Source organism: Pristiophorus japonicus, chromosome 10, assembly GCF_044704955.1.
Source record: "Pristiophorus japonicus isolate sPriJap1 chromosome 10, sPriJap1.hap1, whole genome shotgun sequence".
Lineage (NCBI taxonomy): Eukaryota > Metazoa > Chordata > Chondrichthyes > Pristiophoridae > Pristiophorus > Pristiophorus japonicus.
In genome coordinates this window covers 221,241,787-221,263,065 of record NC_091986.1, presented here as the reverse complement: position 1 = coordinate 221,263,065, position 21,279 = coordinate 221,241,787, and the positions used below count along the sequence as shown (strand labels likewise).

At 45.6% G+C, this 21,279-nt stretch overlaps 2 protein-coding genes across 2 annotated transcripts in view; one reads left to right on the top strand and one right to left on the bottom strand.

Moving 5' to 3' along the window:
• LOC139275321 (interferon-inducible GTPase 5-like) overlaps positions 1-21,279 on the bottom strand; it is a 314,503-nt gene that overhangs the window by 226,971 nt on the left and 66,253 nt on the right. The window lies entirely within an intron of this gene.
• Positions 20,935-21,279, top strand: part of nup98 (nucleoporin 98 and 96 precursor) — a 131,632-nt gene continuing 131,287 nt past the window's right edge. The window contains 1 exon segment of the mRNA XM_070892613.1: positions 20,935-21,081. The gene's annotated coding sequence lies outside the window, so the exon portion shown is untranslated.

Genomic DNA, 21,279 nt, shown 5'->3' with positions numbered 1-21,279 from the left:
AGAGGGCGGGGCCTGGGATAGGGGGTGGAGCCTGGGATAAAGGGAGTGGCCTGGGATAGAGGGAGGGGCCTGGGACAGGGGGAGGAGCCTGGGATAGAAGAGGGGTCTGGGATAAGGGGAGGCGTCAGGGATAGGGGAGGGGCTTGGGGTAGGGGGGGTCAGGGATCGGGGAGGGGTCTGGGATAGAGGGAGGGGCCTAGGGCAGGAGTGGGGCCTGGGATAGGAGGAGGGGCCTGGGACGGGGGGAGGGGCCTGGGATAGATTCAATAAGATCATGGCTGTAATGTGATACACCCCTTGATTCCCGTGAGTCCAAAAATCTAAAGAATTCCAAAGATTCACCACCCTCTGAGCGAAGAAGTTTCTCTTCATCTCAGTCTTAAATGACCGACCCCTTATCCTGAGACTGTGACCCCTGCTTCTAGACTCTCCAGCTCGGGAGAAACAACCTCTCAGCATCTACCCTGTCAATCCCCCTCAGAATCTTGTCTGTTTCAATGAGATCGCCTCTCATTCTTCTAAACTCCAGAGAGTAATGGCCCATTCTACTCAATCTCTCCTCATAGAACAACCCGCTCATCCCAGGAATCAATCTAGTGAACCTTTGTTGCACCCCGTCTAAGGCAATTTGTTTTTTTATTTGCAATAAAATTAGCTATTTACTTACATTTATCGTATTACCTATTTAATTCTCTATATTAACGAGTGAACTCCCTGTGACATTGTGCACAAGGAGTCAGGACGTGGAGCGGGCTTCAGTTAACGGGCAAGTGAGAGGATGGGGCGTCATTCGGCAATGGTTTGCAGACATAAGTTCAATCCCTATCTTAAAGTTGTGCATTTTGTCGCTATTTTCTATATATATAATAAATTCCCACGTCCATGCTTATAACAAAAGCCACCTATGTAAGCTTGTCACGCTGGGCGCACCTTCTTAGCAGTGAAGCTGCAGCACCTCTACTGGAGAGACGGTATCATTGCACTGTGACAGTTTACATAGAATCCAGCAGTGCCTGTGTCGGGGCAGGAAAGCAGCCCATTATTACAGATGGGCTGCTTGCATTCGAACATATAGGACTGGACCCACAAAGGCCAGTGCAATGACTACATACATCATGCTGCAATTATTACACATCAGATTGTGCAATTATTATCCTGCCTTTAGGGAAGGAAATAAGAACATAAGAACATAAGAAATAGGAGCAGGAGTCGTCCATTCGGCCCCTCGAGTCTGCTCCGCCATTTATACGATCATGGCTGATCTGATCATGGATTCAGCTCCACTTCCCTGCCCGCTCCCCATAACCCTTTTCACCTTATCGCTCAAATATCTGTCAATCTCCACCTTAAATATATTCAATGACCCAGCTTCCACAGCTCTTTTGGCAGAGAATTCCAAAGATTTACAACCCTATGAGAGAAGAAATTCCTCCTCATCTCAGTTTAAAATTTTTAAATGGGCGCCCCCTTATTCTGAGACGATGTCCCCTAGTTTTAGTTTCCCTTATGAGTGGAAATATCCTCCCTGCATCTACCTTGTCGAGTTCCCTCATTATCTTAGATGTTTCGATAAGATCACCTCTCATCCTTCTGAACTACAATCAGTATAGGCCCAACCTACTCAACCAATCTTCATAAGTCAAGCCCCTCATCTCTGGAATCAACCTAGTGAACCTTCTCTGAACAGCCTCCATTGCAAGTATTTCCTTCCTTAAATAGGGAGACTAAAACTGTACGCAGTACTCCAGGTGTGGCCTCACCAATACCCTGTACAGTTGTAGCAGGACTTCCCTGCTTTTACAGAAACATAGAAACATAGAAAATAGGTGCAGGAGAAGGCCATTCGGCCCTTCGAGCCTGCACCACCATTCAATAAGATCATGGCTGATCATTCACCTCATTTCCTGCTTTCTCTCCTTACCCCTTGATCCCTTTAGCCGTAAGGGCCATATCTAACTCCCTCTTGAATATATCCAATGAACTGGCATCAACAAATTTCTGCGGTAGGGAATTCCACAGGCTAACAACTCTCTGAGTGAAGATGTTTCTCCTCATCTCAGTCCCAAATGGCTTACCCCTTATCCTTAGACTATGTCCCATGATTCTGGACTTCCCTAACATCGGGAACATTCTACCTGCATCTAACCTGTCCAGTCCTGTCAGAATTCTGTATGTTTCTATGAGATCCCCTCTCATCCTTCTAAACTTCAGTGAATACAGGCCCAGTCGATCCAGTCACTCCTCATATGTCAGTCCAGCCATCCCGGGAATCAGTCTGGTGAACCTTCGCTGCACTCACTCAATAGCAAGAACGTCCTTCCTTAGATTAGGAGACCAAAACTGAACACAATATTCCAGGTGAGGCCTCACTAAGGCCCTGTACAACTACAGTAAGACCTCCGTGCTCCTATACTCAAATCCCCTAGCTATGAAGGCCAACATACCATTTGCCTTCTTCACCGCCTGTTGTACCTGCATGCCAACTTTCAATGACTGATGTACCAAGACACCCAGGTCTCGTTGCACCTCCCCTTTTCCTAATCTGCCAGCATTCAGATAATATTCTGCCTTCGTGTTTTTGCTACCAAAGTGGATAACCTCACATTTATCCACATTATACTGCATCTACCACGCGTTTGCCCACTCACCTCACCTGTCTAAGTCACCCTGCAGCCTTTTAGCGTCCCCCTCACAGCTCACACCGCCACCCAGCTTAGTGTCATCTGCAAACTTGGAGATATTACACTCAATTCCCTCATCCAAATCATTAATGTATATTGTAAATAACTGGGGTCCCAGCACTGAACCCTGCGGCACCCCACTAGTTACTGCCTGCCACTCTGAAAAGGACCCATTTATCCCGACTCTCTACTTCCTGTCTGCCAACCAATTCTCTATCCACGTCAGTACCATTTTGCACACCAATCTCTTGTGTGGGACCTTGTCAAAAGCCTTTTGAAAGTCCAAATACACCACATCCACTGGTTCTCCCTTGTCCACTCTACTAGTTACACCCCCAAAAAATTCTAGAAGATTTGTCAAGCAGGATTTTCCTTTCATAAATCCATGCTGACTTGGACCGATCCCATCACTGCTTTCCAAATGTGCAGCTATTTCATCCTTAATAATTGATTCCAACATTTTCCCCACTACTGATGTCAGGCTAACCGGTCTATAATTACCCGCTTTCTATCTCCCTCCTTTCTTAAAAAGTGGTGTTACATTAGCTACCCTCCAGTCCATATGAACTGATCCAGAGTCGATAGACTGTTGGAAAATGATCACCAATGCATCCAATATTTCCAGGGCTACTTCCTTAAGTACTCTGGGATGCAGACTATCAGGCCCCAGGGATTTATCGGCCTTCAATCCCATCAATTTCCCGAACACAATTTCCCGCCTAATAAGGATATCCTTCAGTTCCTCCTTCTCACTAGACCCTCGGTCCCCTAGTATTTCCGGAAGATTATTTGTGTCTTCCTTCGAGAAGACAGAATCAAAGTATTTGTTTAACTGGTCCGCCATTTCTTTGTTCCCCATTATAAATTCACCTGAATCTGACTGCAAGGGACCTACGTTTGTTTTCACTAATCTTTTTCTCTTCACATATCTATAGAAGCTTTTGCAATCATAAGAATTAGGAACAGGAGTAGGCCATCTAGCCCCTCGAGCCTGCTCCGCCATTCAACAAGATCATGGCTGATCTGGCCGTGGACTCAGCTCCACTTACCCGCCCACTCCCCATAACCCTTAATTCCCTTATTAGTTAAAAATCCATCTATCTGTGATTTGAATACATTCAATGAGCTAGCCTCAACTGCTTCCTTGGGCAGAGAATTCCACAGATTCACAACCCTCTGGGAGAAGAAATTCCCTCTCAACTCAGTTTTAAATTGGCTCCCCCGTATTTTGAGGCTGTGCCCCCTAGTTCTAGTCTCCCTGACCAGTGGAAACAACCTCTCTGCCTCTATCTTGTCTATCCATTATTTTAAATGTTTCTATAAGATCACCCCTCATCCTTCTGAACTCCAACGAGTAAAGACCCAGTCTACTCAATCTATCATCATAAGGTAACCCACTCATCTCCGGAATCAGCCTAGTGCATCATCTCTGTACCCCCTCCAAAGCTAGTATATCCTTCCTTAAGTAAGGTGACCAAAACTGCACGCAGTACTCCAGGTGCGGCCTCACCAATACCCTGTACAGTTGCAGCAGGACCTCCCTGCTTTTGTACTCCATCCCTCTTGCAATGAAGGCCAACATTCCATTCGCCTTCCTGATTACCTGCTGCACCTGCAAACTAACTTTTTGGGATTCTTGCACAAGGACCCCCAGGTCCCTCTGCACCGCAGCATGTTGTAATTTTTCCCCATTCAAATAATATTCCCTTTTACTGTTTTTTTTTCCAAGGTGGATGACCTCACATTTTCCGACATTGTATTCCATCTGCCAAACCTTAGCCCATTCGCTTAACCTATCTAAATCTCTTTGCAGCCTTTCTGTGTCCTCTACACAACCCGCTTTCCCACTAATCATTGTGTCATCTGCAAATTTTGTTACACTACACTCTGTCCCCTCTTCCAGGTCATCTATGTATATTGTAAACAGTTGTGGTCCCAGCACCGATCCCTGTGGCACACCACTAACCACAGATTTCCAACCCGATTCTTGATCCATGCTAATACATTTCCTCTGACTCCGCGTACCTTTATCTTCTGCAGTAACCTTTTGTGTGGCACCTTATCGAATGCCTTTTGGAAATCTAAATACACCACATCCATCGGTACACCTCTATCCACCATGCTCGTGATATCCTCAAAGAATTCCAGTAAATTAGTTAAACATGATTTCCCCTTCATAAATCCATGTTGCATCTGCTTGATTGCACTATTCCTATCTAGATGTCCCGCTATTTCTTCCTTAATGATAGCTTCAAGAATTTTCCCCACTACAGATGTTAAACTAACCAGCCTATAGTTACCTGCCTTTTGTCTGCCCCCTTTTTTAAATAGAGGCGTTACATTAGCTGCTTTCCAATCCGATGGTACCTCCCCAGAGTCCAGAGAATTTTGGTAGATTATAACGAATGCATCTGCTATAACTTCCGCCATCTCTTTTAATACCCTGGGATGCATTTCATCAGGACCAGGGGACTTGTCTACCTTGAGTCCCATTAGCCTGTCCAGCACTACCCCCATAGTGATAGTGATTATCTCAAGGTTCTCCCTTCCCACATTCCTGTGACCAGCAATTTTTGGCATGGTTTTTGTGTCTTCCACTGTGAAGACCGAAGCAAAATAATTGTTTAAGGTCTCAGCCATTTCCACATTTCCCATTATTAAATCCCCCTTCTCATCTTCTAAGGGACCAACATTTACTTTAGTCACTCTTTTCCGTTTTATATATCAGTAAAAGCTTTTACTGTCTGTTTTTATGTTTTGCGCAAGTTTACTTTCGTAATCTCTTTCCTTTCTTTATTGCTTTCTTAGTCATTCTTTACTGTATGTTCCCAGTAAGCTTCCTCTCATACTCTATTTTCCCATCCTAATTAAACCCTTTGCCTCCTCTGCTGTATTACAAAATTTCTCCCAGTCCTCAGGTATGCTGCTTTTTCTGGCCAATTTATATGCCTCTTCCTTGGATTTAACACTATCCTTAATTTCCCTTGTTAGCCATGGTTGAGCCCTCTTTCCCGTTTTAGTTTTACTCCAGACAGGAATGGACAATTGTTGAAGTTCATCCATGTGATCTTTAAATGTCCCCCTATCCCCCTTGCAATAAAGGCCAACATTCCATTTGCCTTCCAGATTACTTGCTGTACCTGCATACTAACTTTTTGTGTTTCATGCACAAGGACCCCCAGGTCCCTCTGTACTGCAACACTTTGCAATTTTTCTCCATTTAAATTATAATTTTCTTTTCCAATATTTCTGCCAAAGTGGACAACCTCACATTTTCCCACATTATATTCCCATCTGCCACTCATTTAGCTTATTGCAATGATTACACACTGGATATTGCAACGATGGCCCACGGGGCACTGCACCTGCTCCCTTTGCCATCAATGGAAACAGGAGATTCTGTAAACAAACTGTATTTATGACATCGCACAATAGATGTGTGTGACATCACCATCCGGCCAATCAAATTCTGACGTGCAACAAAACAAGCATTGTGACATTACAGGCTGTGACCAAACGAATTCTGCAGCAAAGGGGAACACGAGAGCTGGAGGATCGCACCCTGATCGTGGGCACACTGTAAGTCCAACTGAGCAAACGATTAATGAATGACTCCCAGAAGCCTTCTCATGAAAATGGCGGTCTTTGAACAAGTAGGAGCAGAGATGTGGGAGGTCAGAGGGGAGGGAGGAGGGTGCAAACAATTGGAAGCCATTTCATCTGTGCTGAGGACTATGATGTTCTCAATAGCGGTTTCTAACCCTAACCCCTAATCTCCTAATCTTTATAACTAACCTTAACCACTAACCCTAATTCCCAACCCTTCTGCCTGCCCTTAACTCCCTAACCTTAATCCTAACTCTTGGTGAGGCCACACCTGGAATATTGTGTGCAGTTTTGGTCTCATAATCCGAGGAAGGACATTCTTGCTATTGAGGGAGTGCAGCGAAGGTTCACCAGACTGATTCCTGGGATGGCAGGACTGACATATGAAGAAAGACTGGATCGACGAGGCTTATATTCACTGGAATTTAGAAGAATGAGAGAGGATCTCATAGAAACATATAAAATTCTGACGGGATTGGACAGGTTAGATGCAGGAAGAATGTTCCCGATGTTGGGGAAGTCCAGAACCAGGGGTCACAGTCTAAGGATAAGGGGTAAGCCATTTAGGACCGAGATGAGGAGAAACTTCTTCACTCAGAGAGTTGTTAACCTGTGGAATTCCCTGCCGCAGAGAGTTGTTGAGGCCAGTTCATTAGATATATTCAAAAGGGAGTTAGATATGGCCCTTACAGCAAAAGGGATCAAGGGGTATGGAGAGAAAGCAGGAAAGGGGTACTGAAGTTGCATGATCAGCCATGATCATATTGAATGATGGTGCAGGCTCGAAGGGCCGAATGGCCTACTCCAGCATCTACTTTCTATGTTTCTATGTTTCTAACCATTAATCCTAACACATAAGCAACAGCAAATTGCATTTATATAGCTCCTTTGACATAGTAAAACGTCCCAAGGCGCTTCACAGGAGCGATTATCAAATGAAATTTGACACCGGGTCATATTAGGAAATATTAAGGCTGGTGACCAAAAGCTTGGCCAAATTGATTCTTGAAGGAGGAGAGAGAGATGGAGGGGTTGAGGGAGGGAATTCCAGAGCTTGGGGCCCAGGCAGCTGAAGGCACGACCGTGAATGGTGGAGCGATGGAAATCGGGGGATGTGCAAGAGGCCAAAATCAGAGGAGCGCAGAGATCTCGGAGGGTTGCAGGGTTGGAGGAGATTACAGAGAAAGGGAAGGATTTCAGAATTTTAAAATTTGAACCGGGAGCCAATGTAGGTCAGCGAGCACAGGGATGATGGAAACTGTAAATTACACGGTATCAATAACGCAATGGTGGGTCAGCTGTAGTCACTCCGAAAATAAATCAGTTACAGAGCCAAGGCAAGTAGACAGAGTTAAGATACAGATCAGCCATGATACCTGAAGAAAGAAAGACTTGGATTTATATAGCGCCTTTCACAACCGTCAGATGTCCTAAAGCGCTGTACAGTCAATGAAGTACATTTGGAGTGTAGTCACTGTTGTAATGTGAGAAACGCAGCAGCCAATGTCCGCCACAGCAAGCTCCCACAAACAGCAATGTGACCATGGCCGGATAATCTATTTTTTTGTTATGTTGATTGAGGGATAAATATTGGCCCCAGGGCACCGGGGATAACTCCCTGCTCTTCTTTGAAATAGTGCCGTGGGATCTTTTACGTCGACCTGATTGAGGTGTATAAAATTGAGGGGCCTGGATAGAGTGGATAGGAAGGACCTGTTTCCCTTAGCAGAGGGGTCAACAACCTGGGGACATAGATTTAAAGTAATTGGGGGAAGGTTTAGAGGGGATTTGAGGGAAAATGTCTTCACCCAGAGGGCGGTGGGGGTCTGGAACTCACTGCCTGAAAGGGTGGTAGAGGCAGAAAACCTCACCTCATTTAAAAAGTACTTGGATGTGCACCTGAAGTGCAGTAACCTGCAGGGCTACGGACCGAGAGCTGGAAAGTAGGATTAGGCTGGGTAGCTCTTGGTCGGCCGGCACGGACACAATGGGCCGAAATGGCCTCCTTCCGTGCTGTAAATATCTGTGATTCCTCCGATTCTCTGATTTCTCTGATTCTGTGATTTCTCTGATTCTCTGATTTCTGATTCTCTGATCTCTTGATTCTCTGATCTCTTGATTCTCTGATTTCACTGATTCTCTGATCTCCTGATTCTCTGATTTCTCTGATTCTCTGATCTCCTGATTCTCTGATTCTCTGATTTCTTTGACTTCTCTGATCTCTTGATTCTCTGATTCTCTAATTTCTCTGATTTCTCTGATTCTCTGATTTCTCTGTCTTCTCCGATCTCTTGATTCTCTGATTCTCTGATTTCACGGATTCTCTGATTTCTCTGATTCTCTGATCTCCTCATTCTCTGATTTCTCTGATTCTCTGATCTCTTGATTCTCTGATCTCTTGATTCTCTGACTCTCTGATTTCTCTGATTTCTCTGATTTCTCTGAATTCTGATTTCTCTGATTCTCCGATCTCTTGATTCTCTGATTCTCTGATTTCACGGATTCTCTGATTTCTCTGATCTCCTGATTCTCTGATCTCTTGATTCTCTGATCTCTTGATTCTCTGATTTCTCTGATTCTCTAACTCCCTGATTTCTCTGATTCTCTGATTTCTTTGATTCTCTGATTTCTCTGATTCTCCGATTTCTCTGATTCCTCTGATTTCTTTGATTCTCTGATTTCTCTGAATTCTCTGATTCTTCAATTCCTCTGATTCTCTGTGATTTCTCTGATTCTCTGATCTTTTGATTCTCTGATTTCTCTGATTCTCTGATCTCTTGATTCTCTGATTCTCTGATCTCTTGATTCTCTGATTTCTCAGATTCTCTGATTTCTCTGATTCTCTGATCTATTGATTCTCTGATCTCTTGATTCTCTGATTTCTATTTCTCTGATTCTCTGAATTCTCTGATTCTCTGATTTCTCTGATTCTTTGATTTCTCTGAATTCTCTGATTCTTCAATTCCTCTGATTCTCTGATCTCTTGATTCTCTGATTTCTCCGATTTCTCTGATTTTCTGATTTCGCTGATCTCTTGATTCTCTGATCTCTTGATTCTCTGATCTCTTGATTCTCTGATTCTCTGATCTCTTGATTCTCTGAATTCTCAGATTCTCTGATTTCTCTGATTCTCTGATCTCTTGACTCTCTGATTTCTATTTCTCTGATTCTCTGAATTCTCTGATTCTCTGATTCTCTGAATTCTCTGATTCTCTGATTCTCTGAATTCTCTGATTCTCTGATTTCTCTGATTCTCTGATTTATCTGATTCTCTGATTTCTCTTATTCTCTGAATTCTCTGATTATCTGATTTCTCTGATTCTTTGATTTCTCTGAATTCTCTGATTCTTCAATTCCTCTGATTCTCTGTGATTTCTCTGATTCTCTGATCTCTTGATTCTCTGATTCTTTGATCTCTTGATTCTCTGATTCTCTGATCTCTTGATTCTCTGATTCTCTGATCTCTTGATTCTCTGATTTCTATTTCTCTGATTCTCTGAATTCTCTGATTCTCTGATTCTTTGATTTATCTGAATTCTCTGATTCTTCAATTCCTCTGATTCTCTGTGATTTCTCTGATTCTCTGATCTCTTGATTCTCTGAATTCTCAGATTCTCTGATTTCTCTGATTCTCTGATCTCTTGACTCTCTGATTTCTATTTCTCAGAATTCTCTGATTCTCTGATTCTCTGATTTCTCTGATTCCCTGATTTCTCTGATTCTCTGATTCTCTGAATTCTCTGATTCTCTGATTTCTCTGATTCCCTGATTTCTCTGATTCTCTGATTTCTCTTATTCTCTGAATTCTCTGATTATCTGATTTCTCTGATTCTTTGATTTCTCTGATTCTCTGATCTCTTGATTCTCTGATTCTTTGATCTCTTGATTCTCTGATTCTTTGATCTCTTGATTCTCTGATTTTCTGATCTCTTGATTCTCTGATTTCTCAGATTCTCTGATTTCTCTGATTCTCTGATCTCTTGATTCTCTGATTTCTATTTCTCTGATTCTCTGAATTCTCTGAATTCTCTGATTTCTCTGATTTCTCTGATTCTTTGATTTCTCTGATTTCTCTGAACTCTTGATTCTCTGATTTCTCTATTTCTCTGATTCTTTGATGCTCTGATTCTCTGATTTCTCTAATGGTGGAAAGGCTGGACAGGGGAATGGCCCCTTGGGGAAGAGTGACCATAATATGGTGGAATTCTGCATTAGGATGGAGAATGAAACAGTTAATTCAGAGACCATGGTCCAGAACTTAAAGAAGGGTAACTTTGAAGGTATGAGGCGTGAATTAGCTAGGATAGATTGGCGAATGATACTTAAGGGGTTGACTGTGGATGGGCAATGGCAGACATTTAGAGACCGCATGGAGGAACTACAACAATTGTACATTCCTGTCTGGCGTAAAAATAAAAAAGGGAAGGTGGCTCAACCGTGGCTATCAAGGGAAATCAGGGATAGTATTAAAGCCAAGGAAGTGGCATACAAATTGGCCAGAAATAGCAGCGAACCCGGGGACTGGGAGAAATTTAGAACTCAGCAGAGGAGGACATAGAAACATAGAAACATAGAAAATAGGTGCAGGAGCAGGCCATTCAGCCCTTCTAGCCTGCACCGCCATTCAATGAGTTCATGGCTGAACATGAAACTTCAGTACCCGCTTCCTGCTTTCTCGCCATACCCCTTGATCCCCCCGAGTTGTAAGGACTTCATCTAACTCCCTTTTGAATATATTTAGTGAATTGGCCCCAACTACTTTCTGTGGCAGAGAATTCCACAGGTTCACCACTCTTTGGGTGAAGAGGTCTCTCCTCATCTCGGTCCTAAATGGCTTACCCCTTATCCTTAGACTGTGACCCCTGGTTCTGGACTTCCCCAACATTGGGAACATTCTTCCTGCATCTAACCTGTCTAAACCCATCAGAATTTTAAACGTTTCTATGAGGTCCCCTCTCATTCTTCTGAACTCCAGTGAATACAAGCCCAGTTGATCCAGTCTTTCTTGATAGGTCAGTCCCACCATCCCGGGAATCAGTCTGGTGAATCTTCGCTGCACTCCCTCAATAGCAAGAATGTCCTTCCTCAAGTTAGGAGACCAAAACTGTACACAATACTCCAGGTGTGGCCTCACCAAGGCCCTGTACAACTGTAGCAACACCTCCCTGCCCCTGTACGGAAATCCCCTCGCTATGAAGGCCAACATGCCATTTGCTTTCTTAACCGCCTGCTGTACCTGCATGCCAACCTTCAATGACTGATGTACCATGACACCCAGGTCTCGTTGCACCTTCCCTTTTCCTAATCTGACACCATTCAGATAATAGTCTGTCTCTCTGTTTTTACCACCAAAGTGGATAACCTCACATTTATACACATTATACTTCATCTGCCATGCATTTGCCCACTCACCTAACCTATCCAAGTCACTCTGCAGCCTCATAGCATCCTCCTCGCAGATCACACTGCCACCCAACTTAGTGTCATCCGCAAATTTGGAGATACTACATTTAATCCCCTCGTCTAAATCATTAATGTACAATGTAAACAGCTGGGGCCCCAGCACAGAACCTTGCGGTACCCCACTAGTCACTGCCTGCCATTCTGAAAAGTACCCATTTACTCCTACTCTTTGCTTCCTGTCTGACAACCAGTTCTCAATCCACATCAGCACACTACCCCCAATCCCATGTGCTTTAACTTTGCACATTAATCTCTTGTGTGGGACCTTGTCGAAAGCCTTCTGAAAGTCCAAATATACCACATCAACTGGTTCTCCTTTGTCCACTTTACTGGAAACATCCTCAAAAAATTCCAGAAGATTTGTCAAGCATGATTTCCCTTTCACAAATGCATGCTGACTTGGACCTATCATGTCACCATTTTCCAAATGCACTGCTATGACATCCTTAATAATTGATTCCATCATTTTACCCACTACTGAGGTCAGGCTGACCGGTCTATAATTCCCTGTTTTCTCTCTCCCTCCTTTTTTAAAAAGTGGGGTTACATTGGCTACCCTCCACTCGATAGGAACTGATCCAGAGTCAATGGAATGTTGGAAAATGACTGTCAATGCATCCGCTATTTCCAAGGCCACCTCCTTAAGTACTCTGGGCTGCAGTCCATCAGGCCCTGGGGATTTATCAGCCTTCAATCCCATCAATTTCCCCAACACAATTTCCCGACTAATAAAGATTTCCCTCAGTTCCTCCTCCCTACGAGACCCTCTGACCCCTTTTATATCCGGAAGGTTGTTTGTGTCCTCCTTAGTGAATACTGAACCAAAGTACTTGTTCAATTGGTCTGCCATTTCTTTGTTCCCCGTTATGACTTCCCCTGATTCTGACTGCAGGGGACCTACGTTTGTCTTTACTAACCTTTTTCTCTTTACATACCTATAGAAACTTTTGCAATCCGCCTTAATGTTCCCTGCAAGCTTCTTCTCGTACTCCATTTTCCCTGCCCTAATCAAACCCTTTGTCCTCCTCTGCTGAGTTCTAAATTTCTCCCAGTCCCCAGGTTCGCTGCTATTTCTGGCCAATTTGTATGCCACTTCCTTGGCTTTAATACTATCCCTGATTTTCCTTGATAGCCACGGTTGAGCCACCTTCCCTTTTTTATTTTTACGCCAGACAGGAATGTACAATTGTTGTAATTCATCCATGCGGTCTCTAAATGTCTGCCATTGCCCATCCACAGTCAACCCCTTAAGTATCATTCGCCAATCTATCCTAGCCAATTCACGCCTCATACCTTCAAAGTTACCCTTCTTTAAGTTCTGGACCATGGTCTCTGAATTAACTGTATCATTCTCCATCCTAATGCAGAATTTCACCATATTATGGTCACTCTTCCCCAAGGGGCCTCGCACAATGAGATTGCTAATTAGTCCTCTCTCATTTCACAACACCCAGTCTAAGATGGCCTCCCCCCTAGTTGGTTCCTCGACATATTGGTCTAGAAAACTATCCCTTATGCACTCCAGGAAATCCTCCTCCACCGTATTGCTTCCAGTTTGGCTAGCCCAATCTATGTGCATATTAAAGTCACCCATTATAACTGCTGCACCTTTATTGCATGCACCCCTAATTTCCTGTTTGATGCCCTCCCCAACATCACTACTACTGTTTGGAGGTCTGTACACAACTCCCACTAACGTTTTTTGCCCTTTGGTGTTCTGCAGCTCTACCCATATAGATTCCACATCATCCAAACTAATGTCTTTCCTAACTATTGCATTAATCTCCTCTTTAACCAGCAATGCTACCCCACCTCCTTTTCCTTTTATTCTATCCTTCCTGAAAGTTGAATACCCCTGAATGTTGTGTTCCCAGCCCTGATCATCCTGGAGCCACGTCTCCGTAATCCCAATCACATCATATTTGTTAACATCTATTTGCACAGTTAATTCATCCACCTTATTGCGGATACTCCTTGCATTAAGACACAAAGCCTTCAGGCTTTGGCGAGAGGTGGGAGCAGCGTCGGAGCGGCCTATAAAAGGCCCAGCGGGTGTTCCACAGGCAGCGGCAGTTGGTGAGAGGCGGGAGCAGCGTCGGAGTGGCCTATAAAAGGCCCAGCAGGAGACCGAGAGCCAGCGTACCGGTGCAGCTACAGCGGGGAGAGAAAGCAAAATAGAAGTAGAAAGGAATCAAAAGGTGACGTCACAGCCAAGGGGGTAAGTGATTGGCTGGTGATTGGTGAGTAGCTTTTCTTTTTCTTTTTTATATCAGTAAGTGAACTGTAACATTGTTATTAACAATTTAAGTATATCTAAGGGATAAGTCATGGCAGGAGAGCTCGGTCACGTGATATGCTCCTCCTGTACCATGTGGGAAGTCAGGGACACTTCCGGTGTCCCTGACGACTACGTATGCGGGAAGTATATCCACGTCCAGCACCTGACGGTCCGCGTTACGGAATTGGAGCTGAGGATGGATTCACTCTGGAGCATCCACGATGCTGAGAATGACGTGAGTAACACGTGTAGTGAATTGGTCTTACCGCAGGAGAAGGGACCACAGCCAGATAGGGAATGGAAGACCAGCAGGAAGGGTAGTGCAAGGAAGGTAGTGTAGGGGTCCCCTGTGGTCATCCCCCTGCAAAACAGATACACCATTTTGAGTACTGTTGGGGGGGATGACTCATCGGGGGAGGGCAGCAGCAGCCAAGTTCATGGCACCATGGCTGGCTCTGCTGCACAGGAGGGCAGGAAAAAGAGTGGGAGAGCGATAGTGATAGGGGATTCAATTGTGATGGGAATAGATAGGCGTTTCTGCGGCCGCAACCGAGACTCCAGGATGGTATGTTGCCTCCCTGGTGCAAGGGTCAAGGATGTCTCGGAGCGGGTGCAGGACATTCTGAAATGGGAGGGAGAACAGCCAGTTGTCGTGGTGCATATAGGTACCAACGATATAGGTAAAAAAAGGGATGAGGTCCTACGAAACGAATTTAAGGAGTTAGGAGCTAAATTAAAAAGTAGGACCTCAAAAGTAGTAATCTCGGGATTGCTACCAGTGCCACGTGCTAGTCAGAGTAGGAATCGCAGGATAGCGCAGATGAATACGTGCCTTGAGCAGTGGTGCAGCAGGGAGGGATTCAAATTCCTGGGGCATTGGAACCGGTTCTGGGGGAGGTGGGACCAGTACAAACCGGACGGTCTGCACCTGGGCAGGACCGGAACCAATGTCCTAGGGGGAGTGTTTGCTAGTGCTGTTGGGGAGGGTTTAAACTAATATGGCAGGGAGATGGGAACCAATGCAGGGAGACAGAGGGAGACAAAAGGGAGGCAGAGGCAGGAGTCGGAGGGGAGATGGGGGGGGGGGGGGTGGGGGACGGAGAGGCCCGGGGCGGGGAACAGGAAGGGCCACTGTGCGGCAGAATTCCAAAAGGACAAAGGGTTTGATTAGGGCAGGGAAGATGGAGTACGAGAAGAAGCTTGCAGGGAACATTAAGACCGATTGCAAAAGTTTCTATAGATATGTAAAGAGAAAAAGGTTAGTAAAGACAAACGTAGGTCCCCTGCAGTCAGAATCAGGGGAAGTCATAACGGGGACCAAAGAAATGTCGGACCAATTGAACAAGTACTTTGGTTCGGTATTCACTCAGGAGGACACAAACAACCTTCCGGATATAAAAGGGGTCGGAGGGTCTAGTAAGGAGGAGGAACTGAGGGAAATCCTTATTAGTTGGGAAATTGTGTTGGGGAAATTGATGGGATTGAAGGCCGATAAATCCCCAGGGCCTGATGGACTGCATCCCAGAGTGCTTAAGGAGGTGGCCTTGGAAATAGTGGATGCATTGACAGTCATTTTCCAACATTCCATTGACTCTGGATCAATTCCTATCGAGTGGAGGGTAACCAATGTAACCCCACTTTTTAAAAAAGGAGGGAGAGAGATAACAAGAAATTATAGACCGGTCAGCCTGACACCGGTAAAATGATGGAATCAATTATTAAGGATGTCATAGCAGTGCATTTGGAAAGAGGTGATATGATAGGTCCAAGTCAGCATGGATTTGTGAAAGGGAAATCATGCTTGACAAATCTTCTGGAATTTTTTGAGGATGTTTCCAGTAGAGTGGACAAGGGAGAACCAGTTGATGTGGTATATTTTGACTTTCAGAAGGCTTTCGACAAGGTCCCACACAAGAGATTAATGTGCAAAGTTAAAGCACATGGGATTGGGGGTAATGTCCTGACGTGGATTGAGAACTGGTTGTCAGACAGGAAGCAAAGAGTAGGAGTAAATGGGGACTTTTCAGAATGGCAGGCAGTGACTAGTGGGGTACCGCAAGGTTCTGTGCTGGGGCCCCAGCTGTTTACACTGTACATTAATGATTTAGACGAGGGGATTAAATGTAGTATCTCCAAATTTGCGGATGACACTAAGTTGGGTGGCAGTGTGAGCTGCGAGGAGGATGCTGTGAGGCTGCAGAGTGACTTGGATAGGTTAGGTGAGTGGGCAAATGCATGGCAGATGAAGTATAATGTGTATAAATGTGAGGTTATCCACTTTGGTGGTAAAAACAGAGAGACAGACTATTATCTGAATGGTGACAGATTAGGAAAAGGGGAGGTGCAACGAGACCTGGGTGTCATGGTACATCAGTCATTGAAGGTTGGCATGCAGGTACAGCAGGCGGTTAAGAAAGCAAATGGCATGTTGGCCTTCATAGCGAGGGGATTTGAGTACAGGGGCAGGGAGGTGTTGCTACAGTTGTAGAGGGCCTTGGTGAGGCCACACCTGGAGTATTGTGTACAGTTTTGGTCTCCTAACCTGAGGAAGGACATTCTTGCTATTGAGGGAGTACAGCGAAGGTTCACCAGACTGATTCCCGGGATGGCGGGACTGACAGATCCAGAAAGACTGGATCAACTGGACTTGTATTCACTGGAGTTCAGAAGAATGAGAGGGGACCTCATAGAAACGTTTAAAATTCTGACGGGTTTAGACAGGTTAGATGCAGGAAGAATGTTCCCAATGTTGGGGAAGTCCAGAACCAGGGGTCACAGTCTAAGGATAAGGGGTAAGCCATTTAGGACCGAGATGAGGAGAAACTTCTTCACCCAGAGAGTGGTGAACCTGTGGAATTCTCTACCACAGAAAGTAGTTGAGGCCAATTCACTAAATATATTCAAAAGGGAGTTAGATGAAGTCCTTACTACTCGGGGGATCAAGGGGTATGGTGAGAAAGCAGGAAGGGGGTACTGAAGTTGAAGTCCGGAACCAATGTCCTAGGGGGAGTGTTTGCTAGTGCTGTTGGGGAGGAGTTAAACTAATATTGCAGGGGGATGGGAACCTATACAGGGAGACAGAGGGAGACAAAAAGGAAGCAAAAGCAAAAGACAGAAAGGAGATGAGGAAAGGTGGAGGGCAGAGAAACCCAAGGCAAAGAACAAAAAGGGCCACTGTACAGCAAAATTCTAAAAGGACAAAGGGTGTTAAAAAAACAAGCCTGAAGGCTTTGTGTCTTAATGCAAGGAGTATCCGCAATAAGGTGGATGAATTAATTGTGCAAATAGATGTTAACAAATATGATGTGATTGGGATTACGGAGACGTGGCTCCAGGATGATCAGGGCTGGGAACTCAACATCCAGGGGTATTCAACATTCAGGAAGGATAGAATAAAAGGAAAAGGAGGTGGGGTAGCATTACTGGTTAAAGAGGAGATTAATGCAATAGTTAGGAAAGACATTAGCTTGGATGATGTGGAATCTATATGGGTGGAGCTGCAGAACACTAAAGGGCAAAAATCGTTAGTGGGAGTTGTGTACAGACCTCCAAACAGTAGTAGTGATGTTGGGGAGGGCATCAAACAGGAAATTAGGAGTGCATGCAATAAAGGTGCAGCAGTTATAATGGGTGACTTTAATATGCACATAGATTGGGCTAGCCAAACTGGAAGCAATACGGTGGAGGAGGATTTCCTGGAATGCATAAGGGATGGTTTTCTAGACCAATATGTCGAGGAACCAACTAGGGGGGAGGCCATCTTAGACTGGGTGTTGTGTAATGAGAGAGGATTAATTAGCAATCTCATTGTGCGAGGCCCCTTGGGGAAGAGTGACCATAATATGGTGGAATTCTGCATTAGGATGGAGAATGAAACAGTTAATTCAGAGACCATGGTCCAGAACTTAAAGAAGGGTAACTTTGAAGGTATGAGGCATGAATTGGCTAAGATAGATTGGCTAATGATACTTAAGGGGTTGACTGTGGATGGGCAATGGCAGACATTTAGAGAACGCATGGATGAATTACAACAATTGTACATTCCTGTCTGGCGTAAAAATAAAAAAGGGAAGGTGGCTCAACCGTGGCTATCTAGGGAAATCAGGGATAGTATTAAAGCCAAGGAAGTGGCATACAAATTGGCCAGAAATAGCAGCGAACCTGAGGACTGGGAGAAATTTAGAAATCAGCAGAGGAGGACAAAGGGTTTGATTAGGGCAGGGAAAATGGAGTACGAGAAGAAGCTTGCAGGGAACATTAAGGCGGATTGCAAAAGTTTCTATAGGTATGTAAAGAGAAAGAGGTTAGTAAAAACAAACGTAGGTCCCCTGCAGTCAGAATCAGGGGAAGTCATAACGGGGAACAAAGAAATGGCAGACCAATTGAACAAGTACTTTGGTTCAGTATTCACTAAGGAGGACACAAACAACCTTCCGGATATAAAAGTGGTCAGAGGGTCTATTAAAGAGGAGGAACTGAGGGAAATCTTTATTAGTCGGGAAATTGTGTTGGGGAAATTGATGAGATTGAAGGCCGATAAATCCCCAGGGCCTGATGGACTGCATCCCAGAGTACTTAAGGAGGTGGCCTTGGAAATAGCGGATGCATTGACAGTCATTTTCCAACATTCCATTGACTCTGGATCAGTTCCTATCGAGTGGAGGGTAGCCAATGTAACCCCACTTTTTAAAAAAGGAGGGAGAGAGAAAGCAGGGAATTATAGACCGGTCAGCCTGACCTCAGTAGTGGGTAAAATGATGGAATCAATTATTAAGGATGTCATAGCAGCGCATTTGGAAAATGGTGACATGATAGGTCCAAGTCAGCATGGATTTGTAAAAGGGAGATCATGCTTGACAAATCTTCTGGAATTTTTTGAGGATGTTTCCAATAAAGTGGACAAAGGAGTACCAGTTGATGTGGTGTATTTGGACTTTCAGAAGGCTTTCGACAAGGTCCCACACAGGAGATTAATGTGCAAAGTTAAAGCACATGGGATTGGGGGTAGTGTGCTGACGTGGATTGAGAACTGGTTGTCAGACAGGAAGCAAAGAGTAGGAGTAAATGGGTACTTTTCGGAATGGCAGGCAGTGACTAGTGGGGTACCGCAGGGTTCTGTGCTGGGGCCCCAGCTGTTTACATTATACATTAATGATTTAGACGAAGGGATTAAATATAGTATCTCCAAATTTGCGGATGACACTAAGTTGGGTGGCAGTGTGAGCTGCGAGGAGGATGCTATGAGGCTACAGAGTGACTTGGATAGGTTAGGTGAGTGGGCAAATGCGTGGCAGATGAAGTATAATGTGGATAAATGTGAGGTTATCCACTTTGGTGGTAAAAACAGAGAGACAGACTATTATCTGAATGGTGACAGATTAGGAAAAGGGAAGGTGCAACGAGACCTGGGTGTCATGGTACATCAGTCATTGAAGGTTGGCATACAGGTACAGCAGGCGGTTAAGAAAGCAAATGGCATGTTGGCCTTCATAGCGAGGGGATTTGAGTACAGGGGCAGGGAGGTGTTGCTACAGTTGTACAGGGCTTTGGTGAGGCCACACCTGGAGTATTGTGTACAGTTTTGGTCTCCTAACTTGAGGAAGGACATACTTGCTGTTGAGGGAGTGCAGCGAAGATTCACCAGACTGATTCCCGGGATGGTGGGACTGACCTATCAAGAAAGACTGAATCAACTGGGCTTGTATTCACTGGAGTTCAGAAGAGTGAGAGGGGACCTCATAGAAACGTTTAAAATTCTGACGGGTTTGGACAGGTTGGATGCAGGAAGAATGTTCCCAATGTTGGGGAAGTCCAGAAGCAGGGGTCACAGTCTAAGGATAAGGGGTAAGCCATTTAGGACCGAGATAAGGAGAAACTTCTTCACCCAGAGAGTGGTGAACCTGTGGAATTCTCTACCACAGGAAGTAGTTGAGGCCAATTCACTAAATATATTCAAAAGGGAGTTAGATGAAGTCCTTAGTACTCGGGGGATCAAGGGGTATGGCGTGAAAGCAGGAAGTGGGTACTGAAGTTTCATGTTCAGCCATGAACTCGTTGAATGGCGGTGCAGGCTAGAAGGGCTGAATGGCCTGCTCCTGCACCTATTTTCTATGTTTCTATGAATGTTCAGCCATGAACTCATTGAATGGTGGTGCAGGCTAGAAGGGCCGAATGGCCTACTCCTGCACCTATTTTCTATGTCTCTGGGTGGGACAATATTTGGAGACATTGCCCTTTTAAGAGGCGTAACCAGATCTCGTGACTTCACGGCGAGGGGCGGGATTGTTTGAATTACCCAATCAGCGGTGGCGAGCGGCGGGACTTTATCCTTTGGCCAATCGCAGTGCAGCAGCTGTGTGATTGACGCTTCGCCGCCCCAGCGCCCAGCCTGAGGCAGGGAGGCGGGTCAGATCGTGAACTTCGCCGCCCATTCGCCGCCCATTCGCCGCCTTCCCGTTGCTTGACAGTCAATTGGACCAATCGGACGTCGCGTTTTGATTCGAACGCCCACCCGCTGAAGGAGACCCGGTTTGATTGACAGGGCTGCTGACCAATGGAAGTGTCCAATATGTTACCGCAGCTGGGGCGGGGTTTGTTCTTCGTTTGAAGTGCCACCAACCAATGGCCATCAAGAGACCGGCCCCTATCCGTCACGTGGCCAATCAACTTGGAGAATGTATTCTGACTGAAATGTCGCTGGCTAATCACATTGTTCGTTTCATTCGACGCTGGCGTGTTGATTGACGGGCGAATGGACCAATCAATGGACCGCTTTGTCGTTGAGTGACGGAAGGACGGACCTATCGGTTGGGCGGAGCGGGGTATGATGCGTCATGGGGGGGGCGTTTCATAGCGTATGTGGGTGGGACCTGAGCTTGAGCCTGCGGCCTGTGGAAGGCGGTGAGTCCGGAGCCCGGGGACAAGCAGCGGGAGAGAGAGCGAGCGAGCGACTGACTCAAACCCAGCCCAGCCCAGCCCGAGAGCGGGCCCGACTCCCGGCACCGAGCGGCGGCCCAAGCGGCGCGGAGCGGAGCGGAACGCGGGGAGCGGGAGGTGAGCCGGGCCTGAGGCGCTAGGCCGCGCACCGGGGCTCCGGGCCGGGCTCCGAGTCTCACCTTCCCCCGGGGCCCAGGGGTACACCCTCCCAACCGCGCGTCTCTCTCTCTCTCTCTCTCTCTCTCCTTCCCCCTCTCTCTCTTTCCCCCCTCTCTCTCTTTCCCCCCCTCTCTCCTCTCTCTCCCCCCTCTCTCC